A 25,000-nucleotide genomic window follows, 5' to 3' on the forward strand; every position below is an offset into this window, starting at 1 on the left:
TTGTGGGAGGACAGGGACATGAGGGTTCTCATGGAAAGAAATCCCAGGAGTATTGATGGCTAGGCCCTGAAACACAACAATCCCGGAATGGCCAGGCACAAGATGCCTCTGCAATAGGCCTGACCCTAGGCTTCCGGAGTTCTTGATCTCCAGAGGCTCCAGTGATCTAAGCCCGATCAGGGCTGTGCCCGACCAGGGCGCGTTGGGATGGCGTTAGGGACGCGTAAAGGGGCGCAGGGCGCAGAACTCTGCCCGTTTCACCCCAGCATTTTGGGGAGGACACAGAATCTGGCAAAGCCAGTGGGAAGGATTTTCCAGGAGGAGAGTTCAGTGACATGATCTCAAACACAATAGTGCTGGTGATCAGGCGGGTGCATTCTGTGAGCCACTTCTGTCAGGAGCAGCCTGCCATCATGCCCTGATAACCACAACTCTAGTACCAAGCCAGTGACCTCAGCAAATGCAAAGACATTATTACTTATAGTCTCCTGCATCTGATTCTTGCCATCATCATGTGAAACGTTGGCGTTATCATGTCTGCTGCGCACACTTTGTTCATATGTGTACAATTTAAGTGTGTGAACCTGACCACTGTCTTGGACAGAGCTCTTGCTGTGAACACACCATGTGAAGCATTGGTGGTTCAGTGGTAGAATTCACGCCTGCCACGCGGGAGGCCCGGGTTCGATTCCCGGCCAATGCAAGGTTGCTTTCTTTTGACTTTGTTTTCGAAATGATATATATGAACTCAGTGGGGAATAAAATGGTAAGCAGTGACCCCGACGTGATTTGAACACGCAACCTTCTGATCTGGAGTCAGCGCGCTACCGTTGCGCCACGAGGTCCTTACACTTGCAGCCTTCGATGCCAGATGAACAAATGCTGTGGGCCTTTTGACTTATTTTCCTCTGCTTATATGCCTACGGTTGTATTACAGGGCTTGGCCTTTTGTTTTCTATCCTAATTATTGAAATTGACTGCAGGTGCAGTGAGAACGCTGAGGATTGAACTATTCAGGGAAAGGATCGCACGCAGGAAAGAGCAAAGGTACGTATCTGTGTTTCATGCAGACAAAAGGCTACGTCCCTGGGTGGGCTTGAACCACCAACCTTTCGGTTAACAGCCGAACGCGCTAACCGATTGCGCCACAGAGACTATTGACTGTATACATTTCCTGAGACTCAATATATGTCTTGACATGTGTGCGCCTGCCTGGAGCTTGTATTATATAAGGCGTCTTTATGCCATACAGCATTTGTCATTTGCTTAGTGTCTTGTTACTGTTGTAATTTATGATGTGTAGACTACTGTCTAATGGTGTTAGAGCCAGTATTACTACCGGTCACAGTGCATGAGACTCATACATGACTTTTCTCTTTGCCTGCTTAGCGTAGCTCCCTGCTCCTCTGTTTGCGTGCTACCAGCCCGTGAGGCGTGTGTCTTGCCCATCCCATCTTCACTGTGTTATGTTGGACTTGTCTTCTCTGTGAGCAGAGTCTCCTTCCCAGAGCAGGTGCTTTCTCTGAACTCTTGGCTTGTAAGACTGCTGGGAAAGGCCCTCCCTAGCCCCTCAGTCAGATAGATACATTTACCTGCAGAGCTCAGCTTGGGAGAAAGAGATTAGGCAGAGAGCACATAGGGGAAGGCCCACAGAGCACACTTTATTTTACATAAAAGCTCGGGCTTGTGGGAGGACAGGGACATGAGGGTTCTCATGGAAAGAAATCCCAGGAGTATTGATGGCTAGGCCCTGAAACACAACAATCCCGGAATGGCCAGGCACAAGATGCCTCTGCAATAGGCCTGACCCTAGGCTTCCGGAGTTCTTGATCTCCAGAGGCTCCAGTGATCTAAGCCCGACCAGGGCTGTGCCCGACCAGGGCGCGTTGGGATGGCGTTAGGGACGCGTAAAGGGGCGCAGGGCGCAGAACTCTGCCCGTTTCACCCCAGCATTTTGGGGAGGACACAGAATCTGGCAAAGCCAGTGGGAAGGATTTTCCAGGAGGAGAGTTCAGTGACATGATCTGAAACACAATAGTGCTGGTGATCTGGCGGGTGCATTCTGTGAGCCACTTCTGTCAGGAGCAGCCTGCCATCATGCCCTGATAACCACAACTCTAGTACCAAGCCAGTGACCTCAGCAAATGCAAAGACATTATTACTTATAGTCTCCTGCATCTGATTCTTGCCATCATCATGTGAAACGTTGGCGTTATCATGTCTGCTGCGCACACTTTGTTCATATGTGTACAATTTAAGTGTGTGAACCTGACCACTGTCTTGGACAGAGCTCTTGCTGTGAACACACCATGTGAAGCATTGGTGGTTCAGTGGTAGAATTCTCGCCTGCCACGCGGGAGGCCCGGGTTCGATTCCCGGCCAATGCAAGGTTGCTTTCTTTTGACTTTGTTTTCGAAATGATATATATGAACTCAGTGGGGAATAAAATGGTAAGCAGTGACCCCGACGTGATTTGAACACGCAACCTTCTGATCTGGAGTCAGACGCGCTACCGTTGCGCCACGAGGTCCTTACACTTGCAGCCTTCGATGCCAGATGAACAAATGCTGTGGGCCTTTTGACTTATTTTCCTCTGCTTATATGCCTAAGGTTGTATTACAGGGCTTGGCCTTTTGTTTTCTATCCTAATTATTGAAATTGACTGCAGGTGCAGTGAGAACGCTGAGGATTGAACTATTCAGGGAAAGGATCGCACGCAGGAAAGAGCAAAGGTACGTATCTGTGTTTCATGCAGACAAAAGGCTACGTCCCTGGGTGGGCTTGAACCACCAACCTTTCGGTTAACAGCCGAACGCGCTAACTGATTGCGCCACAGAGACTATTGACTGTATACATTTCCTGAGACTCAATATATGTCTTGACATGTGTGCGCCTGCCTGGAGCTTGTATTATATAAGGCGTCTTTATGCCATACAGCATTTGTCATTTGCTTAGTGTCTTGTTACTGTTGTAATTTATGATGTGTAGACTACTGTCTAATGGTGTTAGAGCCAATATTACTACCGGTCACAGTGCATGAGACTCATACATGACTTTTCTCTTTGCCTGCTTAGCGTAGCTCCCTGCTCCTCTGTTTGCGTGCTACCAGCCCGTGAGGCGTGTGTCTTGCCCATCCCATCTTCACTGTGTTATGTTGGACTTGTCTTCTCTGTGAGCAGAGTCTCCTTCCCAGAGCAGGTGCTTTCTCTGAACTCTTGGCTTGTAAGACTGCTGGGAAAGGCCCTCTCTAGCCCCTCAGTCAGATAGATACATTTACCTGCAGAGCTCAGCTTGGGAGAAAGAGATTAGGCAGAGAGCACATAGGGGAAGGCCCACAGAGCACACTTTATTTTACATAAAAGCTCGGGCTTGTGGGAGGACAGGGACATGAGGGTTCTCCTGGAAAGAAATCCCAGGAGTATTGATGGCTAGGCCCTGAAACACAACAATCCCGGAATGGCCAGGCACAAGATGCCTCTGCAATAGGCCTGACCCTAGGCTTCCGGAGTTCTTGATCTCCAGAGGCTCCAGTGATCTAAGCCCGACCAGGGCGCGTTGGGATGGCATTAGGGACGCGTAACGGGGCGCAGGGCGCAGAACTCTGCCCGTTTCACCCCAGCATTTTGGGGAGGACACAGAATCTGGCAAAGCCAGTGGGAAGGATTTTCCAGGAGGAGAGTTCAGTGACATGATCTGAAACACAATAGTGCTGGTGATCTGGCGGGTGCATTCTGTGAGCCACTTCTGTCAGGAGCAGCCTGCCATCATGCCCTGATAACCACAACTCTAGTACCAAGCCAGTGACCTCAGCAAATGCAAAGACATTATTACTTATAGTCTCCTGCATCTGATTCTTGCCATCATCATGTGAAACGTTGGCGTTATCATGTCTGCTGCGCACACTTTGTTCATATGTGTACAATTTAAGTGTGTGAACCTGACCACTGTCTTGGACAGAGCTCTTGCTGTGAACACACCATGTGAAGCATTGGTGGTTCAGTGGTAGAATTCTCGCCTGCCACGCGGGCGGCCCGGGTTCGATTCCCGGCCAATGCAAGGTTGCTTTCTTTTGACTTTGTTTTCGAAATGATATATATGAACTCAGTGGGGAATAAAATGGTAAGCAGTGACCCCGACGTGATTTGAACACGCAACCTTCTGATCTGGAGTCAGACGCGCTACCGTTGCGCCACGAGGTCCTTACACTTGCAGCCTTCGATGCCAGATGAACAAATGCTGTGGGCCTTTTGACTTATTTTCCTCTGCTTATATGCCTACGGTTGTATTACAGGGCTTGGCCTTTTGTTTTCTATCCTAATTATTGAAATTGACTGCAGGTGCAGTGAGAACGCTGAGGATTGAACTATTCAGGGAAAGGATCGCACGCAGGAAAGAGCAAAGGTACGTATCTGTGTTTCATGCAGACAAAAGGCTACGTCCCTGGGTGGGCTTGAACCACCAACCTTTCGGTTAACAGCCGAACGCGCTAACCGATTGCGCCACAGAGACTATTGACTGTATACATTTCCTGAGACTCAATATATGTCTTGACATGTGTGCGCCTGCCTGGAGCTTGTATTATATAAGGCGTCTTTATGCCATACAGCATTTGTCATTTGCTTAGTGTCTTGTTACTGTTGTAATTTATGATGTGTAGACTACTGTCTAATGGTGTTAGAGCCAGTATTACTACCGGTCACAGTGCATGAGACTCATACATGACTTTTCTCTTTGCCTGCTTAGCGTAGCTCCCTGCTCCTCTGTTTGCGTGCTACCAGCCCGTGAGGCGTGTGTCTTGCCCATCCCATCTTCACTGTGTTATGTTGGACTTGTCTTCTCTGTGAGCAGAGTCTCCTTCCCAGAGCAGGTGCTTTCTCTGAACTCTTGGCTTGTAAGACTGCTGGGAAAGGCCCTCCCTAGCCCCTCAGTCAGATAGATACATTTACCTGCAGAGCTCAGCTTGGGAGAAAGAGATTAGGCAGAGAGCACATAGGGGAAGGCCCACAGAGCACACTTTATTTTACATAAAAGCTCGGGCTTGTGGGAGGACAGGGACATGAGGGTTCTCATGGAAAGAAATCCCAGGAGTATTGATGGCTAGGCCCTGAAACACAACAATCCCGGAATGGCCAGGCACAAGATGCCTCTGCAATAGGCCTGACCCTAGGCTTCCGGAGTTCTTGATCTCCAGAGGCTCCAGTGATCTAAGCCCGACCAGGGCGCGTTGGGATGGCATTAGGGACGCGTAAAGGGGCGCAGGGCGCAGAACTCTGCCCGTTTCACCCCAGCATTTTGGGGAGGACACAGAATCTGGCAAAGCCAGTGGGAAGGATTTTCCAGGAGGAGAGTTCAGTGACATGATCTGAAACACAATAGTGCTGGTGATCTGGCGGGTGCATTCTGTGAGCCACTTCTGTCAGGAGCAGCCTGCCATCATGCCCTGATAACCACAACTCTAGTACCAAGCCAGTGACCTCAGCAAATGCAAAGACATTATTACTTATAGTCTCCTGCATCTGATTCTTGCCATCATCATGTGAAACGTTGGCGTTATCATGTCTGCTGCGCACACTTTGTTCATATGTGTACAATTTAAGTGTGTGAACCTGACCACTGTCTTGGACAGAGCTCTTGCTGTGAACACACCATGTGAAGCATTGGTGGTTCAGTGGTAGAATTCTCGCCTGCCACGCGGGAGGCCCGGGTTCGATTCCCGGCCAATGCAAGGTTGCTTTCTTTTGACTTTGTTTTCAAAATGATATATATGAACTCAGTGGGGAATAAAATGGTAAGCAGTGACTCCGACGTGATTTGAACACGCAACCTTCTGATCTGGAGTCAGACGCGCTACCGTTGCGCCACGAAGTCCTTACACTTGCAGCCTTCGATGCCAGATGAACAAATGCTGTGGGCCTTTTGACTTATTTTCCTCTGCTTATATGCCTACGGTTGTATTACAGGGCTTGGCCTTTTGTTTTCTTTCCTAATTATTGAAATTGACTGCAGGTGCAGTGAGAACGCTGAGGATTGAACTATTCAGGGAAAGGATCGCACGCAGGAAAGAGCAAAGGTACGTATCTGTGTTTCATGCAGACAAAAGGCTACGTCCCTGGGTGGGCTTGAACCACCAACCTTTCGGTTAACAGCCGAACGCGCTAACCGATTGCGCCACAGAGACTATTGACTGTATACATTTCCTGAGACTCAATATATGTCTTGACATGTGTGCGCCTGCCTGGAGCTTGTATTATATAAGGCGTCTTTATGCCATACAGCATTTGTCATTTGCTTAGTGTCTTGTTACTGTTGTAATTTATGATGTGTAGACTACTGTCTAATGGTGTTAGAGCCAGTATTACTACCGGTCACAGTGCATGAGACTCATACATGACTTTTCTCTTTGCCTGCTTAGCGTAGCTCCCTGCTCCTCTGTTTGCGTGCTACCAGCCCGTGAGGCGTGTGTCTTGCCCATCCCATCTTCACTGTGTTATGTTGGACTTGTCTTCTCTGTGAGCAGAGTCTCCTTCCCAGAGCAGGTGCTTTCTCTGAACTCTTGGCTTGTAAGACTGCTGGGAAAGGCCCTCCCTAGCCCCTCAGTCAGATAGATACATTTACCTGCAGAGCTCAGCTTGGGAGAAAGAGATTAGGCAGAGAGCACATAGGGGAAGGCCCACAGAGCACACTTTATTTTACATAAAAGCTCGGGCTTGTGGGAGGACAGGGACATGAGGGTTCTCCTGGAAAGAAATCCCAGGAGTATTGATGGCTAGGCCCTGAAACACAACAATCCCGGAATGGCCAGGCACAAGATGCCTCTGCAATAGGCCTGACCCTAGGCTTCCGGAGTTCTTGATCTCCAGAGGCTCCAGTGATCTAAGCCCGACCAGGGCGCGTTGGGATGGCATTAGGGACGCGTAAAGGGGCGCAGGGCGCAGAACTCTGCCCGTTTCACCCCAGCATTTTGGGGAGGACACAGAATCTGGCAAAGCCAGTGGGAAGGATTTTCCAGGAGGAGAGTTCAGTGACATGATCTGAAACACAATAGTGCTGGTGATCTGGCGGGTGCATTCTGTGAGCCACTTCTGTCAGGAGCAGCCTGCCATCATGCCCTGATAACCACAACTCTAGTACCAAGCCAGTGACCTCAGCAAATGCAAAGACATTATTACTTATAGTCTCCTGCATCTGATTCTTGCCATCATCATGTGAAACGTTGGCGTTATCATGTCTGCTGCGCACACTTTGTTCATATGTGTACAATTTAAGTGTGTGAACCTGACCACTGTCTTGGACAGAGCTCTTGCTGTGAACACACCATGTGAAGCATTGGTGGTTCAGTGGTAGAATTCTCGCCTGCCACGCGGGAGGCCCGGGTTCGATTCCCGGCCAATGCAAGGTTGCTTTCTTTTGACTTTGTTTTCGAAATGATATATATGAACTCAGTGGGGAATAAAATGGTAAGCAGTGACCCCGACGTGATTTGAACACGCAACCTTCTGATCTGGAGTCAGACGCGCTACCGTTGCGCCACGAGGTCCTTACACTTGCAGCCTTCGATGCCAGATGAACAAATGCTGTGGGCCTTTTGACTTATTTTCCTCTGCTTATATGCCTAAGGTTGTATTACAGGGCTTGGCCTTTTGTTTTCTATCCTAATTATTGAAATTGACTGCAGGTGCAGTGAGAACGCTGAGGATTGAACTATTCAGGGAAAGGATCGCACGCAGGAAAGAGCAAAGGTACGTATCTGTGTTTCATGCAGACAAAAGGCTACGTCCCTGGGTGGGCTTGAACCACCAACCTTTCGGTTAACAGCCGAACGCGCTAACCGATTGCGCCACAGAGACTATTGACTGTATACATTTCCTGAGACTCAATATATGTCTTGACATGTGTGCGCCTGCCTGGAGCTTGTATTATATAAGGCGTCTTTATGCCATACAGCATTTGTCATTTGCTTAGTGTCTTGTTACTGTTGTAATTTATGATGTGTAGACTACTGTCTAATGGTGTTAGAGCCAGTATTACTACCGGTCACAGTGCATGAGACTCATACATGACTTTTCTCTTTGCCTGCTTAGCGTAGCTCCCTGCTCCTCTGTTTGCGTGCTACCAGCCCGTGAGGCGTGTGTCTTGCCCATCCCATCTTCACTGTGTTATGTTGGACTTGTCTTCTCTGTGAGCAGAGTCTCCTTCCCAGAGCAGGTGCTTTCTCTGAACTCTTGGCTTGTAAGACTGCTGGGAAAGGCCCTCCCTAGCCCCTCAGTCAGATAGATACATTTACCTGCAGAGCTCAGCTTGGGAGAAAGAGATTAGGCAGAGAGCACATAGGGGAAGGCCCACAGAGCACACTTTATTTTACATAAAAGCTCGGGCTTGTGGGAGGACAGGGACATGAGGGTTCTCATGGAAAGAAATCCCAGGAGTATTGATGGCTAGGCCCTGAAACACAACAATCCCGGAATGGCCAGGCACAAGATGCCTCTGCAATAGGCCTGACCCTAGGCTTCCGGAGTTCTTGATCTCCAGAGGCTCCAGTGATCTAAGCCCGATCAGGGCTGTGCCCGACCAGGGCGCGTTGGGATGGCGTTAGGGACGCGTAAAGGGGCGCAGGGCGCAGAACTCTGCCCGTTTCACCCCAGCATTTTGGGGAGGACACAGAATCTGGCAAAGCCAGTGGGAAGGATTTTCCAGGAGGAGAGTTCAGTGACATGATCTCAAACACAATAGTGCTGGTGATCTGGCGGGTGCATTCTGTGAGCCACTTCTGTCAGGAGCAGCCTGCCATCATGCCCTGATAACCACAACTCTAGTACCAAGCCAGTGACCTCAGCAAATGCAAAGACATTATTACTTATAGTCTCCTGCATCTGATTCTTGCCATCATCATGTGAAACGTTGGCGTTATCATGTCTGCTGCGCACACTTTGTTCATATGTGTACAATTTAAGTGTGTGAACCTGACCACTGTCTTGGACAGAGCTCTTGCTGTGAACACACCATGTGAAGCATTGGTGGTTCAGTGGTAGAATTCTCGCCTGCCACGCGGGAGGCCCGGGTTCGATTCCCGGCCAATGCAAGGTTGCTTTCTTTTGACTTTGTTTTCGAAATTATATATATGAACTCAGTGGGGAATAAAATGGTAAGCAGTGACCCCGACGTGATTTGAACACGCAACCTTCTGATCTGGAGTCAGACGCGCTACCGTTGCGCCACGAGGTCCTTACACTTGCAGCCTTCGATGCCAGATGAACAAATGCTGTGGGCCTTTTGACTTATTTTCCTCTGCTTATATGCCTACGGTTGTATTACAGGGCTTGGCCTTTTGTTTTCTATCCTAATTATTGAAATTGACTGCAGGTGCAGTGAGAACGCTGAGGATTGAACTATTCAGGGAAAGGATCGCACGCAGGAAAGAGCAAAGGTACGTATCTGTGTTTCATGCAGACAAAAGGCTACGTCCCTGGGTGGGCTTGAACCACCAACCTTTCGGTTAACAGCCGAACGCGCTAACCGATTGCGCCACAGAGACTATTGACTGTATACATTTCCTGAGACTCAATATATGTCTTGACATGTGTGCGCCTGCCTGGAGCTTGTATTATATAAGGCGTCTATATGCCATACAGCATTTGTCATTTGCTTAGTGTCTTGTTACTGTTGTAATTTATGATGTGTAGACTACTGTCTAATGGTGTTAGAGCCAGTATTACTACCGGTCACAGTGCATGAGACTCATACATGACTTTTCTCTTTGCCTGCTTAGCGTAGCTCCCTGCTCCTCTGTTTGCGTGCTACCAGCCCGTGAGGCGTGTGTCTTGCCCATCCCATCTTCACTGTGTTATGTTGGACTTGTCTTCTCTGTGAGCAGAGTCTCCTTCCCAGAGCAGGTGCTTTCTCTGAACTCTTGGCTTGTAAGACTGCTGGGAAAGGCCCTCCCTAGCCCCTCAGTCAGATAGATACATTTACCTGCAGAGCTCAGCTTGGGAGAAAGAGATTAGGCAGAGAGCACATAGGGGAAGGCCCACAGAGCACACTTTATTTTACATAAAAGCTCGGGCTTGTGGGAGGACAGGGACATGAGGGTTCTCCTGGAAAGAAATCCCAGGAGTATTGATGGCTAGGCCCTGAAACACAACAATCCCGGAATGGCCAGGCACAAGATGCCTCTGCAATAGGCCTGACCCTAGGCTTCCGGAGTTCTTGATCTCCAGAGGCTCCAGTGATCTAAGCCCGACCAGGGCGCGTTGGGATGGCATTAGGGACGCGTAAAGGGGCACAGGGCGCAGAACTCTGCCCGTTTCACCCCAGCATTTTGGGGAGGACACAGAATCTGGCAAAGCCAGTGGGAAGGATTTTCCAGGAGGAGAGTTCAGTGACATGATCTGAAACACAATAGTGCTGGTGATCTGGCGGGTGCATTCTGTGAGCCACTTCTGTCAGGAGCAGCCTGCCATCATGCCCTGATAACCACAACTCTAGTACCAAGCCAGTGACCTCAGCAAATGCAAAGACATTATTACTTATAGTCTCCTGCATCTGATTCTTGCCATCATCATGTGAAACGTTGGCGTTATCATGTCTGCTGCGCACACTTTGTTCATATGTGTACAATTTAAGTGTGTGAACCTGACCACTGTCTTGGACAGAGCTCTTGCTGTGAACACACCATGTGAAGCATTGGTGGTTCAGTGGTAGAATTCTCGCCTGCCACGCGGGAGGCCCGGGTTCGATTCCCGGCCAATGCAAGGTTGCTTTCTTTTGACTTTGTTTTCGAAATGATATATATGAACTCAGTGGGGAATAAAATGGTAAGCAGTGACCCCGACGTGATTTGAACACGCAACCTTCTGATCTGGAGTCAGACGCGCTACCGTTGCGCCACGAGGTCCTTACACTTGCAGCCTTCGATGCCAGATGAACAAATGCTGTGGGCCTTTTGACTTATTTTCCTCTGCTTATATGCCTAAGGTTGTATTACAGGGCTTGGCCTTTTGTTTTCTATCCTAATTATTGAAATTGACTGCAGGTGCAGTGAGAACGCTGAGGATTGAACTATTCAGGGAAAGGATCGCACACAGGAAAGAGCAAAGGTACGTATCTGTGTTTCATGCAGACAAAAGGCTACGTCCCTGGGTGGGCTTGAACCACCAACCTTTCGGTTAACAGCCGAACGCGCTAACCGATTGCGCCACAGAGACTATTGACTGTATACATTTCCTGAGACTCAATATATGTCTTGACATGTGTGCGCCTGCCTGGAGCTTGTATTATATAAGGCGTCTTTATGCCATACAGCATTTGTCATTTGCTTAGTGTCTTGTTACTGTTGTAATTTATGATGTGTAGACTACTGTCTAATGGTGTTAGAGCCAGTATTACTACCGGTCACAGTGCATGAGACTCATACATGACTTTTCTCTTTGCCTGCTTAGCGTAGCTCCCTGCTCCTCTGTTTGCGTGCTACCAGCCCGTGAGGCGTGTGTCTTGCCCATCCCATCTTCACTGTGTTATGTTGGACTTGTCTTCTCTGTGAGCAGAGTCTCCTTCCCAGAGCAGGTGCTTTCTCTGAACTCTTGGCTTGTAAGACTGCTGGGAAAGGCCCTCCCTAGCCCCTCAGTCAGATAGATACATTTACCTGCAGAGCTCAGCTTGGGAGAAAGAGATTAGGCAGAGAGCACATAGGGGAAGGCCCACAGAGCACACTTTATTTTACATAAAAGCTCGGGCTTGTGGGAGGACAGGGACATGAGGGTTCTCATGGAAAGAAATCCCAGGAGTATTGATGGCTAGGCCCTGAAACACAACAATCCCGGAATGGCCAGGCACAAGATGCCTCTGCAATAGGCCTGACCCTAGGCTTCCGGAGTTCTTGATCTCCAGAGGCTCCAGTGATCTAAGCCCGATCAGGGCTGTGCCCGACCAGGGCGCGTTGGGATGGCGTTAGGGACGCGTAAAGGGGCGCAGGGCGCAGAACTCTTCCCGTTTCACCCCAGCATTTTGGGGAGGACACAGAATCTGGCAAAGCCAGTGGGAAGGATTTTCCAGGAGGAGAGTTCAGTGACATGATCTCAAACACAATAGTGCTGGTGATCTGGCGGGTGCATTCTGTGAGCCACTTCTGTCAGGAGCAGCCTGCCATCATGCCCTGATAACCACAACTCTAGTACCAAGCCAGTGACCTCAGCAAATGCAAAGACATTATTACTTATAGTCTCCTGCATCTGATTCTTGCCATCATCATGTGAAACGTTGGCGTTATCATGTCTGCTGCGCACACTTTGTTCATATGTGTACAATTTAAGTGTGTGAACCTGACCACTGTCTTGGACAGAGCTCTTGCTGTGAACACACCATGTGAAGCATTGGTGGTTCAGTGGTAGAATTCACGCCTGCCACGCGGAAGGCCCGGGTTCGATTCCCGGCCAATGCAAGGTTGCTTTCTTTTGACTTTGTTTTCGAAATGATATATATGAACTCAGTGGGGAATAAAATGGTAAGCAGTGACCCCGACGTGATTTGAACACGCAACCTTCTGATCTGGAGTCAGCGCGCTACCGTTGCGCCACGAGGTCCTTACACTTGCAGCCTTCGATGCCAGATGAACAAATGCTGTGGGCCTTTTGACTTATTTTCCTCTGCTTATATGCCTACGGTTGTATTACAGGGCTTGGCCTTTTGTTTTCTATCCTAATTATTGAAATTGACTGCAGGTGCAGTGAGAACGCTGAGGATTGAACTATTCAGGGAAAGGATCGCACGCAGGAAAGAGCAAAGGTACGTATCTGTGTTTCATGCAGACAAAAGGCTACGTCCCTGGGTGGGCTTGAACCACCAACCTTTCGGTTAACAGCCGAACGCGCTAACCGATTGCGCCACAGAGACTATTGACTGTATACATTTCCTGAGACTCAATATATGTCTTGACATGTGTGCGCCTGCCTGGAGCTTGTATTATATAAGGCGTCTTTATGCCATACAGCATTTGTCATTTGCTTAGTGTCTTGTTACTGTTGTAATTTATGATGTGTAGACTACTGTCTAATGGTGTTAGAGCCAGTATTACTACCGGTCACAGTGCATGAGACTCATACATGACTTTTCTCTTTGCCTGCTTAGCGTAGCTCCCTGCTCCTCTGTTTGCGTGCTACCAGCCCGTGAGGCGTGTGTCTTGCCCATCCCATCTTCACTGTGTTATGTTGGACTTGTCTTCTCTGTGAGCAGAGTCTCCTTCCCAGAGCAGGTGCTTTCTCTGAACTCTTGGCTTGTAAGACTGCTGGGAAAGGCCCTCCCTAGCCCCTCAGTCAGATAGATACATTTACCTGCAGAGCTCAGCTTGGGAGAAAGAGATTAGGCAGAGAGCACATAGGGGAAGGCCCACAGAGCACACTTTATTTTACATAAAAGCTCGGGCTTGTGGGAGGACAGGGACATGAGGGTTCTCATGGAAAGAAATCCCAGGAGTATTGATGGCTAGGCCCTGAAACACAACAATCCCGGAATGGCCAGGCACAAGATGCCTCTGCAATAGGCCTGACCCTAGGCTTCCGGAGTTCTTGATCTCCAGAGGCTCCAGTGATCTAAGCCCGACCAGGGCTGTGCCCGACCAGGGCGCGTTGGGATGGCGTTAGGGACGCGTAAAGGGGCGCAGGGCGCAGAACTCTGCCCGTTTCACCCCAGCATTTTGGGGAGGACACAGAATCTGGCAAAGCCAGTGGGAAGGATTTTCCAGGAGGAGAGTTCAGTGACATGATCTGAAACACAATAGTGCTGGTGATCTGGCGGGTGCATTCTGTGAGCCACTTCTGTCAGGAGCAGCCTGCCATCATGCCCTGATAACCACAACTCTAGTACCAAGCCAGTGACCTCAGCAAATGCAAAGACATCATTACTTATAGTCTCCTGCATCTGATTCTTGCCATCATCATGTGAAACGTTGGCGTTATCATGTCTGCTGCGCACACTTTGTTCATATGTGTACAATTTAAGTGTGTGAACCTGACCACTGTCTTGGACAGAGCTCTTGCTGTGAACACACCATGTGAAGCATTGGTGGTTCAGTGGTAGAATTCTCGCCTGCCACGCGGGAGGCCCGGGTTCGATTCCCGGCCAATGCAAGGTTGCTTTCTTTTGACTTTGTTTTCGAAATGATATATATGAACTCAGTGGGGAATAAAATGGTAAGCAGTGACCCCGACGTGATTTGAACACGCAACCTTCTGATCTGGAGTCAGACGCGCTACCGTTGCGCCACGAGGTCCTTACACTTGCAGCCTTCGATGCCAGATGAACAAATGCTGTGGGCCTTTTGACTTATTTTCCTCTGCTTATATGCCTAAGGTTGTATTACAGGGCTTGGCCTTTTGTTTTCTATCCTAATTATTGAAATTGACTGCAGGTGCAGTGAGAACGCTGAGGATTGAACTATTCAGGGAAAGGATCGCACGCAGGAAAGAGCAAAGGTACGTATCTGTGTTTCATGCAGACAAAAGGCTACGTCCCTGGGTGGGCTTGAACCACCAACCTTTCGGTTAACAGCCGAACGCGCTAACTGATTGCGCCACAGAGACTATTGACTGTATACATTTCCTGAGACTCAATATATGTCTTGACATGTGTGCGCCTGCCTGGAGCTTGTATTATATAAGGCGTCTTTATGCCATACAGCATTTGTCATTTGCTTAGTGTCTTGTTACTGTTGTAATTTATGATGTGTAGACTACTGTCTAATGGTGTTAGAGCCAATATTACTACCGGTCACAGTGCATGAGACTCATACATGACTTTTCTCTTTGCCTGCTTAGCGTAGCTCCCTGCTCCTCTGTTTGCGTGCTACCAGCCCGTGAGGCGTGTGTCTTGCCCATCCCATCTTCACTGTGTTATGTTGGACTTGTCTTCTCTGTGAGCAGAGTCTCCTTCCCAGAGCAGGTGCTTTCTCTGAACTCTTGGCTTGTAAGACTGCTGGGAAAGGCCCTCTCTAGCCCCTCAGTCAGATAGATACATTTACCTGCAGAGCTCAGCTTGGGAGAAAGAGATTAGGCAGAGAGCACATAGGGGAAGGCCCACAGAGCACACTTTATTTTACATAAAAGCTCGGGCTTGTGGGAGGACAGGGACATGAGGGTTCTCCTGGAAAGAAATCCCAGGAGTATTGATGGCTAGGCCCTGAAACACAACAATCCCGGAATGGCCAGGCACAAGATGCCTCTGCAATAGGCCTGACCCTAGGCTTCCGGAGTTCTTGATCTCCAGAGGCTCCAGTGATCTAAGCCCGACCAGGGCGCGTTGGGATGGCATTAGGGACGCGTAACGGGGCGCAGGGCGCAGAACTCTGCCCGTTTCACCCCAGCATTTTGGGGAGGACACAGAATCTGGCAAAGCCAGCGGGAAGGATTTTCCAGGAGGAGAGTTCAGTGACATGATCTGAAACACAATAGTGCTGGTGATCTGGCGGGTGCATTCTGTGAGCCACTTCTGTCAGGAGCAGCCTGCCATCATGCCCTGATAACCACAACTCTAGTACCAAGCCAGTGACCTCAGCAAATGCAAAGACATTATTACTTATAGTCTCCTGCATCTGATTCTTGCCATCATCATGTGAAACGTTGGCGTTATCATGTCTGCTGCGCACACTTTGTTCATATGTGTACAATTTAAGTGTGTGAACCTGACCACTGTCTTGGACAGAGCTCTTGCTGTGAACACACCATGTGAAGCATTGGTGGTTCAGTGGTAGAATTCTCGCCTGCCACGCGGGCGGCCCGGGTTCGATTCCCAGCCAATGCAAGGTTGCTTTCTTTTGACTTTGTTTTCGAAATGATATATATGAACTCAGTGGGGAATAAAATGGTAAGCAGTGACCCCGACGTGATTTGAACACGCAACCTTCTGATCTGGAGTCAGACGCGCTACCGTTGCGCCACGAGGTCCTTACACTTGCAGCCTTCGATGCCAGATGAACAAATGCTGTGGGCCTTTTGACTTATTTTCCTCTGCTTATATGCCTACGGTTGTATTACAGGGCTTGGCCTTTTGTTTTATATCCTAATTATTGAAATTGACTGCAGGTGCAGTGAGAACGCTGAGGATTGAACTATTCAGGGAAAGGATCGCACGCAGGAAAGAGCAAAGGTACGTATCTGTGTTTCATGCAGACAAAAGGCTACGTCCCTGGGTGGGCTTGAACCACCAACCTTTCGGTTAACAGCCGAACGCGCTAACCGATTGCGCCACAGAGACTATTGACTGTATACATTTCCTGAGACTCAATATATGTCTTGACATGTGTGCGCCTGCCTGGAGCTTGTATTATATAAGGCGTCTTTATGCCATACAGCATTTGTCATTTGCTTAGTGTCTTGTTACTGTTGTAATTTATGATGTGTAGACTACTGTCTAATGGTGTTAGAGCCAGTATTACTACCGGTCACAGTGCATGAGACTCATACATGACTTTTCTCTTTGCCTGCTTAGCGTAGCTCCCTGCTCCTCTGTTTGCGTGCTACCAGCCCGTGAGGCGTGTGTCTTGCCCATCCCATCTTCACTGTGTTATGTTGGACTTGTCTTCTCTGTGAGCAGAGTCTCCTTCCCAGAGCAGGTGCTTTCTCTGAACTCTTGGCTTGTAAGACTGCTGGGAAAGGCCCTCCCTAGCCCCTCAGTCAGATAGATACATTTACCTGCAGAGCTCAGCTTGGGAGAAAGAGATTAGGCAGAGAGCACATAGGGGAAGGCCCACAGAGCACACTTTATTTTACATAAAAGCTCGGGCTTGTGGGAGGACAGGGACATGAGGGTTCTCATGGAAAGAAATCCCAGGAGTATTGATGGCTAGGCCCTGAAACACAACAATCCCGGAATGGCCAGGCACAAGATGCCTCTGCAATAGGCCTGACCCTAGGCTTCCGGAGTTCTTGATCTCCAGAGGCTCCAGTGATCTAAGCCCGACCAGGGCTGTGCCCGACCAGGGCGCGTTGGGATGGCGTTAGGGACGCGTAAAGGGGCGCAGGGCGCAGAACTCTGCCCGTTTCACCCCAGCATTTTGGGGAGGACACAGAATCTGGCAAAGCCAGTGGGAAGGATTTTCCAGGAGGAGAGTTCAGTGACATGATCTGAAACACAATAGTGCTGGTGATCTGGCGGGTGCATTCTGTGAGCCACTTCTGTCAGGAGCAGCCTGCCATCATGCCCTGATAACCACAACTCTAGTACCAAGCCAGTGACCTCAGCAAATGCAAAGACATTATTACTTATAGTCTCCTGCATCTGATTCTTGCCATCATCATGTGAAACGTTGGCGTTATCATGTCTGCTGCGCACACTTTGTTCATATGTGTACAATTTAAGTGTGTGAACCTGACCACTGTCTTGGACAGAGCTCTTGCTGTGAACACACCATGTGAAGCATTGGTGGTTCAGTGGTAGAATTCTCGCCTGCCACGCGGGAGGCCCGGGTTCGATTCCCGGCCAATGCAAGGTTGCTTTCTTTTGACTTTGTTTTCGAAATGATATATATGAACTCAGTGGGGAATAAAATGGTAAGCAGTGACCCCGACGTGATTTGAACACGCAACCTTCTGATCTGGAGTCAGACGCGCTACCGTTGCGCCACGAGGTCCTTACACTTGCAGCCTTCGATGCCAGATGAACAAATGCTGTGGGCCTTTTGACTTATTTTCCTCTGCTTATATGCCTAAGGTTGTATTACAGGGCTTGGCCTTTTGTTTTCTATCCTAATTATTGAAATTGACTGCAGGTGCAGTGAGAACGCTGAGGATTGAACTATTCAGGGAAAGGATCGCACGCAGGAAAGAGCAAAGGTACGTATCTGTGTTTCATGCAGACAAAAGGCTACGTCCCTGGGTGGGCTTGAACCACCAACCTTTCGGTTAACAGCCGAACGCGCTAACTGATTGCGCCACAGAGACTATTGACTGTATACATTTCCTGAGACTCAATATATGTCTTGACATGTGTGCGCCTGCCTGGAGCTTCTATTATATAAGGCGTCTTTATGCCATACAGCATTTGTCATTTGTTTAGTGTCTTGTTACTGTTGTAACTTATGATGTGTAGACTACTGTCTAATGGTGTTAGAGCCAGTATTACTACCGGTCACAGTGCATGAGACTCATACATGACTTTTCTCTTTGCCTGCTTAGCGTAGCTCCCTGCTCCTCTGTTTGCGTGCTACCAGCCCGTGAGGCGTGTGTCTTGCCCATCCCATCTTCACTGTGTTATGTTGGACTTGTCTTCTCTGTGAGCAGAGTCTCCTTCCCAGAGCAGGTGCTTTCTCTGAACTCTTGGCTTGTAAGACTGCTGGGAAAGGCCCTCTCTAGCCCCTCAGTCAGATAGATACATTTACCTGCAGAGCTCAGCTTGGGAGAAAGAGATTAGGCAGAGAGCACATAGGGGAAGGCCCACAGAGCACACTTTATTTTACATAAAAGCTCGGGCTTGTGGGAGGACAGGGACATGAGGGTTCTCCTGGAAAGAAATCCCAGGAGTATTGATGGCTAGGCCCTGAAACACAACAATCCCGGAATGGCCAGGCACAAGATGCCTCTGCAATAGGCCTGACCCTAGGCTTCCGGAGTTCTTGATCTCCAGAGGCTCCAGTGATCTAAGCCCGACCAGGGCGCGTTGGGATGGCATTAGGGACGCGTAACGGGGCGCAGGGCGCAGAACTCTGCCCGTTTCACCCCAGCATTTTGGGGAGGACACAGAATCTGGCAAAGCCAGTGGGAAGGATTTTCCAGGAGGAGAGTTCAGTGACATGATCTGAAACACAATAGTGCTGGTGATCTGGCGGGTGCATTCTGTGAGCCACTTCTGTCAGGAGCAGCCTGCCATCATGCCCTGATAACCACAACTCTAGTACCAAGCCAGTGACCTCAGCAAATGCAAAGACATTATTACTTATAGTCTCCTGCATCTGATTCTTGCCATCATCATGTGAAACGTTGGCGTTATCATGTCTGCTGCGCACACTTTGTTCATATGTGTACAATTTAAGTGTGTGAACCTGACCACTGTCTTGGACAGAGCTCTTGCTGTGAACACACCATGTGAAGCATTGGTGGTTCAGTGGTAGAATTCTCGCCTGCCACGCGGGAGGCCCGGGTTCGATTCCCGGCCAATGCAAGGTTGCTTTCTTTTGACTTTGTTTTCGAAATGATATATATGAACTCAGTGGGGAATAAAATGGTAAGCAGTGACCCCGACGTGATTTGAACACGCAACCTTCTGATCTGGAGTCAGACGCGCTACCGTTGCGCCACGAGGTCCTTACACTTGCAGCCTTCGATGCCAGATGAACAAATGCTGTGGGCCTTTTGACTTATTTTCCTCTGCTTATATGCCTAAGGTTGTATTACAGGGCTTGGCCTTTTGTTTTCTATCCTAATTATTGAAATTGACTGCAGGTGCAGTGAGAACGCTGAGGATTGAACTATTCAGGGAAAGGATCGCACGCAGGAAAGAGCAAAGGTACGTATCTGTGTTTCATGCAGACAAAAGGCTACGTCCCTGGGTGGGCTTGAACCATCAACCTTTCGGTTAACAGCCGAACGCGCTAACTGATTGCGCCACAGAGACTATTGACTGTATACATTTCCTGAGACTCAATATATGTCTTGACATGTGTGCGCCTGCCTGGAGCTTGTATTATATAAGGCGTCTTTATGCCATACAGCATTTGTCATTTGCTTAGTGTCTTGTTACTGTTGTAATTTATGATGTGTAGACTACTGTCTAATGGTGTTAGAGCCAGTATTACTACCGGTCACAGTGCATGAGACTCATACATGACTTTTCTCTTTGCCTGCTTAGCGTAGCTCCCTGCTCCTCTGTTTGCGTGCTACCAGCCCGTGAGGCGTGTGTCTTGCCCATCCCATCTTCACTGTGTTATGTTGGACTTGTCTTCTCTGTGAGCAGAGTCTCCTTCCCAGAGCAGGTGCTTTCTCTGAACTCTTGGCTTGTAAGACTGCTGGGAAAGGCCCTCTCTAGCCCCTCAGTCAGATAGATACATTTACCTGCAGAGCTCAGCTTGGGAGAAAGAGATTAGGCAGAGAGCACATAGGGGAAGGCCCACAGAGCACACTTTATTTTACATAAAAGCTCGGGCTTGTGGGAGGACAGGGACATGAGGGTTCTCCTGGAAAGAAATCCCAGGAGTATTGATGGCTAGGCCCTGAAACACAACAATCCCGGAATGGCCAGGCACAAGATGCCTCTGCAATAGGCCTGACCCTAGGCTTCCGGAGTTCTTGATCTCCAGAGGCTCCAGTGATCTAAGCCCGATCAGGGCTGTGCCCGACCAGGGCGCGTTGGGATGGCGTTAGGGACGCGTAAAGGGGCGCAGGGCGCAGAACTCTGCCCGTTTCCCCCCAGCATTTTGGGGAGGACACAGAATCTGGCAAAGCCAGTGGGAAGGATTTTCCAGGAGGAGAGTTCAGTGACATGATCTGAAACACAATAGTGCTGGTGGGTGCATTCTGTGAGCCACTTCTGTCAGGAGCAGCCTGCCATCATGCCCTGATAACCACAACTCTAGTACCAAGCCAGTGACCTCAGCAAATGCAAAGACATTATTACTTATAGTCTCCTGCATCTGATTCTTGCCATCATCATGTGAAACGTTGGCGTTATCATGTCTGCTGCGCACACTTTGTTCATATGTGTACAATTTAAGTGTGTGAACCTGACCACTGTCTTGGACAGAGCTCTTGCTGTGAACACACCATGTGAAGCATTGGTGGTTCAGTGGTAGAATTCTCGCCTGCCACGCGGGAGGCCCGGGTTCGATTCCCGGCCAATGCAAGGTTGCTTTCTTTTGACTTTGTTTTCGAAATGATATATATGAACTCAGTGGGGAATAAAATGGTAAGCAGTGACCCCGACGTGATTTGAACACGCAACCTTCTGATCTGGAGTCAGACGCGCTACCGTTGCGCCACGAGGTCCTTACACTTGCAGCCTTCGATGCCAGATGAACAAATGCTGTGGGCCTTTTGACTTATTTTCCTCTGCTTATATGCCTACGGTTGTATTACAGGGCTTGGCCTTTTGTTTTCTATCCTAATTATTGAAATTGACTGCAGGTGCAGTGAGAACGCTGAGGATTGAACTATTCAGGGAAAGGATCGCACGCAGGAAAGAGCAAAGGTACGTATCTGTGTTTCATGCAGACAAAAGGATACGTCCCTGGGTGGGCTTGAACCACCAACCTTTCGGTTAACAGCCGAACGCGCTAACCGATTGCGCCACAGAGACTATTGACTGTATACATTTCCTGAGACTCAATATATGTCTTGACATGTGTGCGCCTGCCTGGAGCTTGTATTATATAAGGCGTCTTTATGCCATACAGCATTTGTCATTTGCTTAGTGTCTTGTTACTGTTGTAATTTATGATGTGTAGACTACTGTCTAATGGTGTTAGAGCCAGTATTACTACCGGTCACAGTGCATGAGACTCATACATGACTTTTCTCTTTGCCTGCTTAGCGTAGCTCCCTGCTCCTCTGTTTGCGTGCTACCAGCCCGTGAGGCGTGTGTCTTGCCCATCCCATCTTCACTGTGTTATGTTGGACTTGTCTTCTCTGTGAGCAGAGTCTCCTTCCCAGAGCAGGCGCTTTCTCTGAACTCTTGGCTTGTAAGACTGCTGGGAAAGGCCCTCCCTAGCCCCTCAGTCAGATAGATACATTTACCTGCAGAGCTCAGCTTGGGAGAAAGAGATTAGGCAGAGAGCACATAGGGGAAGGCCCACAGAGCACACTTTATTTTACATAAAAGCTCGGGCTTGTGGGAGGACAGGGACATGAGGGTTCTCATGGAAAGAAATCCCAGGAGTATTGATGGCTAGGCCCTGAAACACAACAATCCCGGAATGGCCAGGCACAAGATGCCTCTGCAATAGGCCTGACCCTAGGCTTCCGGAGTTCTTGATCTCCAGAGGCTCCAGTGATCTAAGCCCGACCAGGGCTGTGCCCGACCAGGGCGCGTTGGGATGGCGTTAGGGACGCGTAAATGGGCGCAGGGCGCAGAACTCTGCCCGTTTCACCCCAGCATTTTGGGGAGGACACAGAATCTGGCAAAGCCAGTGGGAAGGATTTTCCAGGAGGAGAGTTCAGTGACATGATCTGAAACACAATAGTGCTGGTGATCTGGCGGGTGCATTCTGTGAGCCACTTCTGTCAGGAGCAGCCTGCCATCATGCCCTGATAACCACAACTCTAGTACCAAGCCAGTGACCTCAGCAAATGCAAAGACATTATTACTTATAGTCTCCTGCATCTGATTCTTGCCATCATCATGTGAAACGTTGGCGTTATCATGTCTGCTGCGCACACTTTGTTCATATGTGTACAATTTAAGTGTGTGAACCTGACCACTGTCTTGGACAGAGCTCTTGCTGTGAACACACCATGTGAAGCATTGGTGGTTCAGTGGTAGAATTCTCGCCTGCCACGCGGGAGGCCCGGGTTCGATTCCCGGCCAATGCAAGGTTGCTTTCTTTTGACTTTGTTTTCGAAATGATATATATGAACTCAGTGGGGAATAAAATGGTAAGCAGTGACCCCGACGTGATTTGAACACGCAACCTTCTGATCTGGAGTCAGACGCGCTACCGTTGCGCCACGAAGTCCTTACACTTGCAGCCTTCGATGCCAGATGAACAAATGCTGTGGGCCTTTTGACTTATTTTCCTCTGCTTATATGCCTACGGTTGTATTACAGGGCTTGGCCTTTTGTTTTCTATCCTAATTATTGAAATTGACTGCAGGTGCAGTGAGAACGCTGAGGATTGAACTATTCAGGGAAAGGATCGCACGCAGGAAAGAGCAAAGGTACGTATCTGTGTTTCATGCAGACAAAAGGCTACGTCCCTGGGTGGGCTTGAACCACCAACCTTTCGGTTAACAGCCGAACGCGCTAACCGATTGCGCCACAGAGACTATTGACTGTATACATTTCCTGAGACTCAATATATGTCTTGACATGTGTGCGCCTGCCTGGAGCTTGTATTATATAAGGCGTCTTTATGCCATACAGCATTTGTCATTTGCTTAGTGTCTTGTTACTGTTGTAATTTATGATGTGTAGACTACTGTCTAATGGTGTTAGAGCCAGTATTACTACCGGTCACAGTGCATGAGACTCATACATGACTTTTCTCTTTGCCTGCTTAGCGTAGCTCCCTGCTCCTCTGTTTGCGTGCTACCAGCCCGTGAGGCGTGTGTCTTGCCCATCCCATCTTCACTGTGTTATGTTGGACTTGTCTTCTCTGTGAGCAGAGTCTCCTTCCCAGAGCAGGTGCTTTCTCTGAACTCTTGGCTTGTAAGACTGCTGGGAAAGGCCCTCCCTAGCCCCTCAGTCAGATAGATACATTTACCTGCAGAGCTCAGCTTGGGAGAAAGAGATTAGGCAGAGAGCACATAGGGGAAGGCCCACAGAGCACAATTTATTTTACATAAAAGCTCGGGCTTGTGGGAGGACAGGGACATGAGGGTTCTCCTGGAAAGAAATCCCAGGAGTATTGATGGCTAGGCCCTGAAACACAACAATCCCGGAATGGCCAGGCACAAGATGCCTCTGCAATAGGCCTGACCCTAGGCTTCCGGAGTTCTTGATCTCCAGAGGCTCCAGTGATCTAAGCCCGACCAGGGCGCGTTGGGATGGCATTAGGGGTGGAGAAGTGTGGCTCAGGGGTTAGAGGTGGCAGACCCGGAATCTGAGATCGGTCCTGGACCAGGGTTCAATTCCCCGCCCCGGCGGGTCTTGGGCTAAAAATTCCACGGACTCGATAATTCTCGTCCCGGTGCCTCCTCGACTCAAGGGTTCACACTCTGCGACTCTGGGCAATAGCTTGCTTAATCTCCACAACGGCCCCTCGTGGCGGGATGCCTGACTTTCACCCTGTGGACACCCTGTCGGGGCTTCTCACAGGGGAATATCAGGACGGGTTCCCTAGGCAAGCGCCAGGATGCCCTTTGTGGTGACAGGTTGCGCTATATAAGTATACCTACATCTACATTTACATTTACATTAGGGACGCGTAAAGGGGCGCAGGGCGCAGAACTCTGCCCGTTTCACCCCAGCATTTTGGGGAGGACACAGAATCTGGCAAAGCCAGTGGGAAGGATTTTCCAGGAGGAGAGTTCAGTGACATGATCTGAAACACAATAGTGCTGGTGATCTGGCGGGTGCATTCTGTGAGCCACTTCTGTCAGGAGCAGCCTGCCATCATGCCCTGATAACCACAACTCTAGTACCAAGCCAGTGACCTCAGCAAATGCAAAGACATTATTACTTATAGTCTCCTGCATCTGATTCTTGCCATCATCATGTGAAACGTTGGCGTTATCATGTCTGCTGCGCACACTTTGTTCATATGTGTACAATTTAAGTGTGTGAACCTGACCACTGTCTTGGACAGAGCTCTTGCTGTGAACACACCATGTGAAGCATTGGTGGTTCAGTGGTAGAATTCTCGCCTGCCACGCGGGAGGCCCGGGTTCGATTCCCGGCCAATGCAAGGTTGCTTTCTTTTGACTTTGTTTTCGAAATGATATATATGAACTCAGTGGGGAATAAAATGGTAAGCAGTGACCCCGACGTGATTTGAACACGCAACCTTCTGATCTGGAGTCAGACGCGCTACCGTTGCGCCACGAGGTCCTTACACTTGCAGCCTTCGATGCCAGATGAACAAATGCTGTGGGCCTTTTGACTTATTTTCCTCTGCTTATATGCCTAAGGTTGTATTACAGGGCTTGGCCTTTTGTTTTCTATCCTAATTATTGAAATTGACTGCAGGTGCAGTGAGAACGCTGAGGATTGAACTATTCAGGGAAAGGATCGCACGCAGGAAAGAGCAAAGGTACGTATCTGTGTTTCATGCAGACAAAAGGCTACGTCCCTGGGTGGGCTTGAACCACCAACCTTTCGGTTAACAGCCGAACGCGCTAACCGATTGCGCCACAGAGACTATTGACTGTAT

The 25,000-nt window shown here is 49.2% G+C and overlaps 43 non-coding genes across 43 annotated transcripts; 15 read left to right on the forward strand and 28 right to left on the reverse strand.

The window, feature by feature from the left end:
* Nucleotides 1-632: 632 nt before the first annotated feature.
* On the forward strand, nucleotides 633-703 carry TRNAG-GCC (transfer RNA glycine (anticodon GCC)). The gene has a single exon. It is a non-coding gene; the product is annotated as a tRNA-Gly (tRNA).
* Nucleotides 704-1,081: 378 nt separating this feature from the next.
* TRNAN-GUU (transfer RNA asparagine (anticodon GUU)) lies at nucleotides 1,082-1,155 on the reverse strand. The gene has a single exon. It is a non-coding gene; the product is annotated as a tRNA-Asn (tRNA).
* A 1,161-nt stretch (nucleotides 1,156-2,316) lies between these two features.
* Nucleotides 2,317-2,387, forward strand: TRNAG-GCC (transfer RNA glycine (anticodon GCC)). Its single transcript has one exon. It is a non-coding gene; the product is annotated as a tRNA-Gly (tRNA).
* Nucleotides 2,388-2,458: 71 nt separating this feature from the next.
* TRNAW-CCA (transfer RNA tryptophan (anticodon CCA)) lies at nucleotides 2,459-2,530 on the reverse strand. Its single transcript has one exon. It is a non-coding gene; the product is annotated as a tRNA-Trp (tRNA).
* A 236-nt stretch (nucleotides 2,531-2,766) lies between these two features.
* On the reverse strand, nucleotides 2,767-2,840 carry TRNAN-GUU (transfer RNA asparagine (anticodon GUU)). The gene has a single exon. It is a non-coding gene; the product is annotated as a tRNA-Asn (tRNA).
* A 1,145-nt stretch (nucleotides 2,841-3,985) lies between these two features.
* On the forward strand, nucleotides 3,986-4,056 carry TRNAG-GCC (transfer RNA glycine (anticodon GCC)). Its single transcript has one exon. It is a non-coding gene; the product is annotated as a tRNA-Gly (tRNA).
* A 71-nt stretch (nucleotides 4,057-4,127) lies between these two features.
* TRNAW-CCA (transfer RNA tryptophan (anticodon CCA)) lies at nucleotides 4,128-4,199 on the reverse strand. The gene has a single exon. It is a non-coding gene; the product is annotated as a tRNA-Trp (tRNA).
* Nucleotides 4,200-4,435: 236 nt separating this feature from the next.
* On the reverse strand, nucleotides 4,436-4,509 carry TRNAN-GUU (transfer RNA asparagine (anticodon GUU)). Its single transcript has one exon. It is a non-coding gene; the product is annotated as a tRNA-Asn (tRNA).
* A 1,145-nt stretch (nucleotides 4,510-5,654) lies between these two features.
* TRNAG-GCC (transfer RNA glycine (anticodon GCC)) lies at nucleotides 5,655-5,725 on the forward strand. Its single transcript has one exon. It is a non-coding gene; the product is annotated as a tRNA-Gly (tRNA).
* A 71-nt stretch (nucleotides 5,726-5,796) lies between these two features.
* Nucleotides 5,797-5,868, reverse strand: TRNAW-CCA (transfer RNA tryptophan (anticodon CCA)). Its single transcript has one exon. It is a non-coding gene; the product is annotated as a tRNA-Trp (tRNA).
* A 236-nt stretch (nucleotides 5,869-6,104) lies between these two features.
* Nucleotides 6,105-6,178, reverse strand: TRNAN-GUU (transfer RNA asparagine (anticodon GUU)). The gene has a single exon. It is a non-coding gene; the product is annotated as a tRNA-Asn (tRNA).
* Nucleotides 6,179-7,323: 1,145 nt separating this feature from the next.
* TRNAG-GCC (transfer RNA glycine (anticodon GCC)) lies at nucleotides 7,324-7,394 on the forward strand. The gene has a single exon. It is a non-coding gene; the product is annotated as a tRNA-Gly (tRNA).
* A 71-nt stretch (nucleotides 7,395-7,465) lies between these two features.
* Nucleotides 7,466-7,537, reverse strand: TRNAW-CCA (transfer RNA tryptophan (anticodon CCA)). Its single transcript has one exon. It is a non-coding gene; the product is annotated as a tRNA-Trp (tRNA).
* Nucleotides 7,538-7,773: 236 nt separating this feature from the next.
* TRNAN-GUU (transfer RNA asparagine (anticodon GUU)) lies at nucleotides 7,774-7,847 on the reverse strand. Its single transcript has one exon. It is a non-coding gene; the product is annotated as a tRNA-Asn (tRNA).
* Nucleotides 7,848-9,008: 1,161 nt separating this feature from the next.
* Nucleotides 9,009-9,079, forward strand: TRNAG-GCC (transfer RNA glycine (anticodon GCC)). The gene has a single exon. It is a non-coding gene; the product is annotated as a tRNA-Gly (tRNA).
* Nucleotides 9,080-9,150: 71 nt separating this feature from the next.
* Nucleotides 9,151-9,222, reverse strand: TRNAW-CCA (transfer RNA tryptophan (anticodon CCA)). The gene has a single exon. It is a non-coding gene; the product is annotated as a tRNA-Trp (tRNA).
* A 236-nt stretch (nucleotides 9,223-9,458) lies between these two features.
* TRNAN-GUU (transfer RNA asparagine (anticodon GUU)) lies at nucleotides 9,459-9,532 on the reverse strand. Its single transcript has one exon. It is a non-coding gene; the product is annotated as a tRNA-Asn (tRNA).
* Nucleotides 9,533-10,677: 1,145 nt separating this feature from the next.
* TRNAG-GCC (transfer RNA glycine (anticodon GCC)) lies at nucleotides 10,678-10,748 on the forward strand. The gene has a single exon. It is a non-coding gene; the product is annotated as a tRNA-Gly (tRNA).
* A 71-nt stretch (nucleotides 10,749-10,819) lies between these two features.
* On the reverse strand, nucleotides 10,820-10,891 carry TRNAW-CCA (transfer RNA tryptophan (anticodon CCA)). Its single transcript has one exon. It is a non-coding gene; the product is annotated as a tRNA-Trp (tRNA).
* A 236-nt stretch (nucleotides 10,892-11,127) lies between these two features.
* On the reverse strand, nucleotides 11,128-11,201 carry TRNAN-GUU (transfer RNA asparagine (anticodon GUU)). The gene has a single exon. It is a non-coding gene; the product is annotated as a tRNA-Asn (tRNA).
* Nucleotides 11,202-12,362: 1,161 nt separating this feature from the next.
* On the forward strand, nucleotides 12,363-12,433 carry TRNAG-GCC (transfer RNA glycine (anticodon GCC)). The gene has a single exon. It is a non-coding gene; the product is annotated as a tRNA-Gly (tRNA).
* Nucleotides 12,434-12,811: 378 nt separating this feature from the next.
* Nucleotides 12,812-12,885, reverse strand: TRNAN-GUU (transfer RNA asparagine (anticodon GUU)). Its single transcript has one exon. It is a non-coding gene; the product is annotated as a tRNA-Asn (tRNA).
* A 1,161-nt stretch (nucleotides 12,886-14,046) lies between these two features.
* On the forward strand, nucleotides 14,047-14,117 carry TRNAG-GCC (transfer RNA glycine (anticodon GCC)). Its single transcript has one exon. It is a non-coding gene; the product is annotated as a tRNA-Gly (tRNA).
* A 71-nt stretch (nucleotides 14,118-14,188) lies between these two features.
* TRNAW-CCA (transfer RNA tryptophan (anticodon CCA)) lies at nucleotides 14,189-14,260 on the reverse strand. The gene has a single exon. It is a non-coding gene; the product is annotated as a tRNA-Trp (tRNA).
* A 236-nt stretch (nucleotides 14,261-14,496) lies between these two features.
* On the reverse strand, nucleotides 14,497-14,570 carry TRNAN-GUU (transfer RNA asparagine (anticodon GUU)). The gene has a single exon. It is a non-coding gene; the product is annotated as a tRNA-Asn (tRNA).
* A 1,145-nt stretch (nucleotides 14,571-15,715) lies between these two features.
* TRNAG-GCC (transfer RNA glycine (anticodon GCC)) lies at nucleotides 15,716-15,786 on the forward strand. The gene has a single exon. It is a non-coding gene; the product is annotated as a tRNA-Gly (tRNA).
* Nucleotides 15,787-15,857: 71 nt separating this feature from the next.
* TRNAW-CCA (transfer RNA tryptophan (anticodon CCA)) lies at nucleotides 15,858-15,929 on the reverse strand. The gene has a single exon. It is a non-coding gene; the product is annotated as a tRNA-Trp (tRNA).
* A 236-nt stretch (nucleotides 15,930-16,165) lies between these two features.
* Nucleotides 16,166-16,239, reverse strand: TRNAN-GUU (transfer RNA asparagine (anticodon GUU)). Its single transcript has one exon. It is a non-coding gene; the product is annotated as a tRNA-Asn (tRNA).
* Nucleotides 16,240-17,400: 1,161 nt separating this feature from the next.
* On the forward strand, nucleotides 17,401-17,471 carry TRNAG-GCC (transfer RNA glycine (anticodon GCC)). The gene has a single exon. It is a non-coding gene; the product is annotated as a tRNA-Gly (tRNA).
* Nucleotides 17,472-17,542: 71 nt separating this feature from the next.
* On the reverse strand, nucleotides 17,543-17,614 carry TRNAW-CCA (transfer RNA tryptophan (anticodon CCA)). Its single transcript has one exon. It is a non-coding gene; the product is annotated as a tRNA-Trp (tRNA).
* Nucleotides 17,615-17,850: 236 nt separating this feature from the next.
* Nucleotides 17,851-17,924, reverse strand: TRNAN-GUU (transfer RNA asparagine (anticodon GUU)). Its single transcript has one exon. It is a non-coding gene; the product is annotated as a tRNA-Asn (tRNA).
* A 1,145-nt stretch (nucleotides 17,925-19,069) lies between these two features.
* Nucleotides 19,070-19,140, forward strand: TRNAG-GCC (transfer RNA glycine (anticodon GCC)). The gene has a single exon. It is a non-coding gene; the product is annotated as a tRNA-Gly (tRNA).
* A 71-nt stretch (nucleotides 19,141-19,211) lies between these two features.
* TRNAW-CCA (transfer RNA tryptophan (anticodon CCA)) lies at nucleotides 19,212-19,283 on the reverse strand. The gene has a single exon. It is a non-coding gene; the product is annotated as a tRNA-Trp (tRNA).
* Nucleotides 19,284-19,519: 236 nt separating this feature from the next.
* Nucleotides 19,520-19,593, reverse strand: TRNAN-GUU (transfer RNA asparagine (anticodon GUU)). Its single transcript has one exon. It is a non-coding gene; the product is annotated as a tRNA-Asn (tRNA).
* A 1,153-nt stretch (nucleotides 19,594-20,746) lies between these two features.
* Nucleotides 20,747-20,817, forward strand: TRNAG-GCC (transfer RNA glycine (anticodon GCC)). Its single transcript has one exon. It is a non-coding gene; the product is annotated as a tRNA-Gly (tRNA).
* Nucleotides 20,818-20,888: 71 nt separating this feature from the next.
* Nucleotides 20,889-20,960, reverse strand: TRNAW-CCA (transfer RNA tryptophan (anticodon CCA)). The gene has a single exon. It is a non-coding gene; the product is annotated as a tRNA-Trp (tRNA).
* A 236-nt stretch (nucleotides 20,961-21,196) lies between these two features.
* TRNAN-GUU (transfer RNA asparagine (anticodon GUU)) lies at nucleotides 21,197-21,270 on the reverse strand. The gene has a single exon. It is a non-coding gene; the product is annotated as a tRNA-Asn (tRNA).
* Nucleotides 21,271-22,431: 1,161 nt separating this feature from the next.
* TRNAG-GCC (transfer RNA glycine (anticodon GCC)) lies at nucleotides 22,432-22,502 on the forward strand. The gene has a single exon. It is a non-coding gene; the product is annotated as a tRNA-Gly (tRNA).
* Nucleotides 22,503-22,573: 71 nt separating this feature from the next.
* On the reverse strand, nucleotides 22,574-22,645 carry TRNAW-CCA (transfer RNA tryptophan (anticodon CCA)). The gene has a single exon. It is a non-coding gene; the product is annotated as a tRNA-Trp (tRNA).
* A 236-nt stretch (nucleotides 22,646-22,881) lies between these two features.
* Nucleotides 22,882-22,955, reverse strand: TRNAN-GUU (transfer RNA asparagine (anticodon GUU)). The gene has a single exon. It is a non-coding gene; the product is annotated as a tRNA-Asn (tRNA).
* A 1,509-nt stretch (nucleotides 22,956-24,464) lies between these two features.
* On the forward strand, nucleotides 24,465-24,535 carry TRNAG-GCC (transfer RNA glycine (anticodon GCC)). Its single transcript has one exon. It is a non-coding gene; the product is annotated as a tRNA-Gly (tRNA).
* Nucleotides 24,536-24,606: 71 nt separating this feature from the next.
* Nucleotides 24,607-24,678, reverse strand: TRNAW-CCA (transfer RNA tryptophan (anticodon CCA)). The gene has a single exon. It is a non-coding gene; the product is annotated as a tRNA-Trp (tRNA).
* Nucleotides 24,679-24,914: 236 nt separating this feature from the next.
* TRNAN-GUU (transfer RNA asparagine (anticodon GUU)) lies at nucleotides 24,915-24,988 on the reverse strand. Its single transcript has one exon. It is a non-coding gene; the product is annotated as a tRNA-Asn (tRNA).
* Between the last annotated feature and the right edge of the window lie 12 nt (nucleotides 24,989-25,000).

This window comes from Lissotriton vulgaris, chromosome 1_1 (assembly GCF_964263255.1).
Source record: "Lissotriton vulgaris chromosome 1_1, aLisVul1.2, whole genome shotgun sequence".
NCBI lineage: Eukaryota > Metazoa > Chordata > Amphibia > Caudata > Salamandridae > Lissotriton > Lissotriton vulgaris.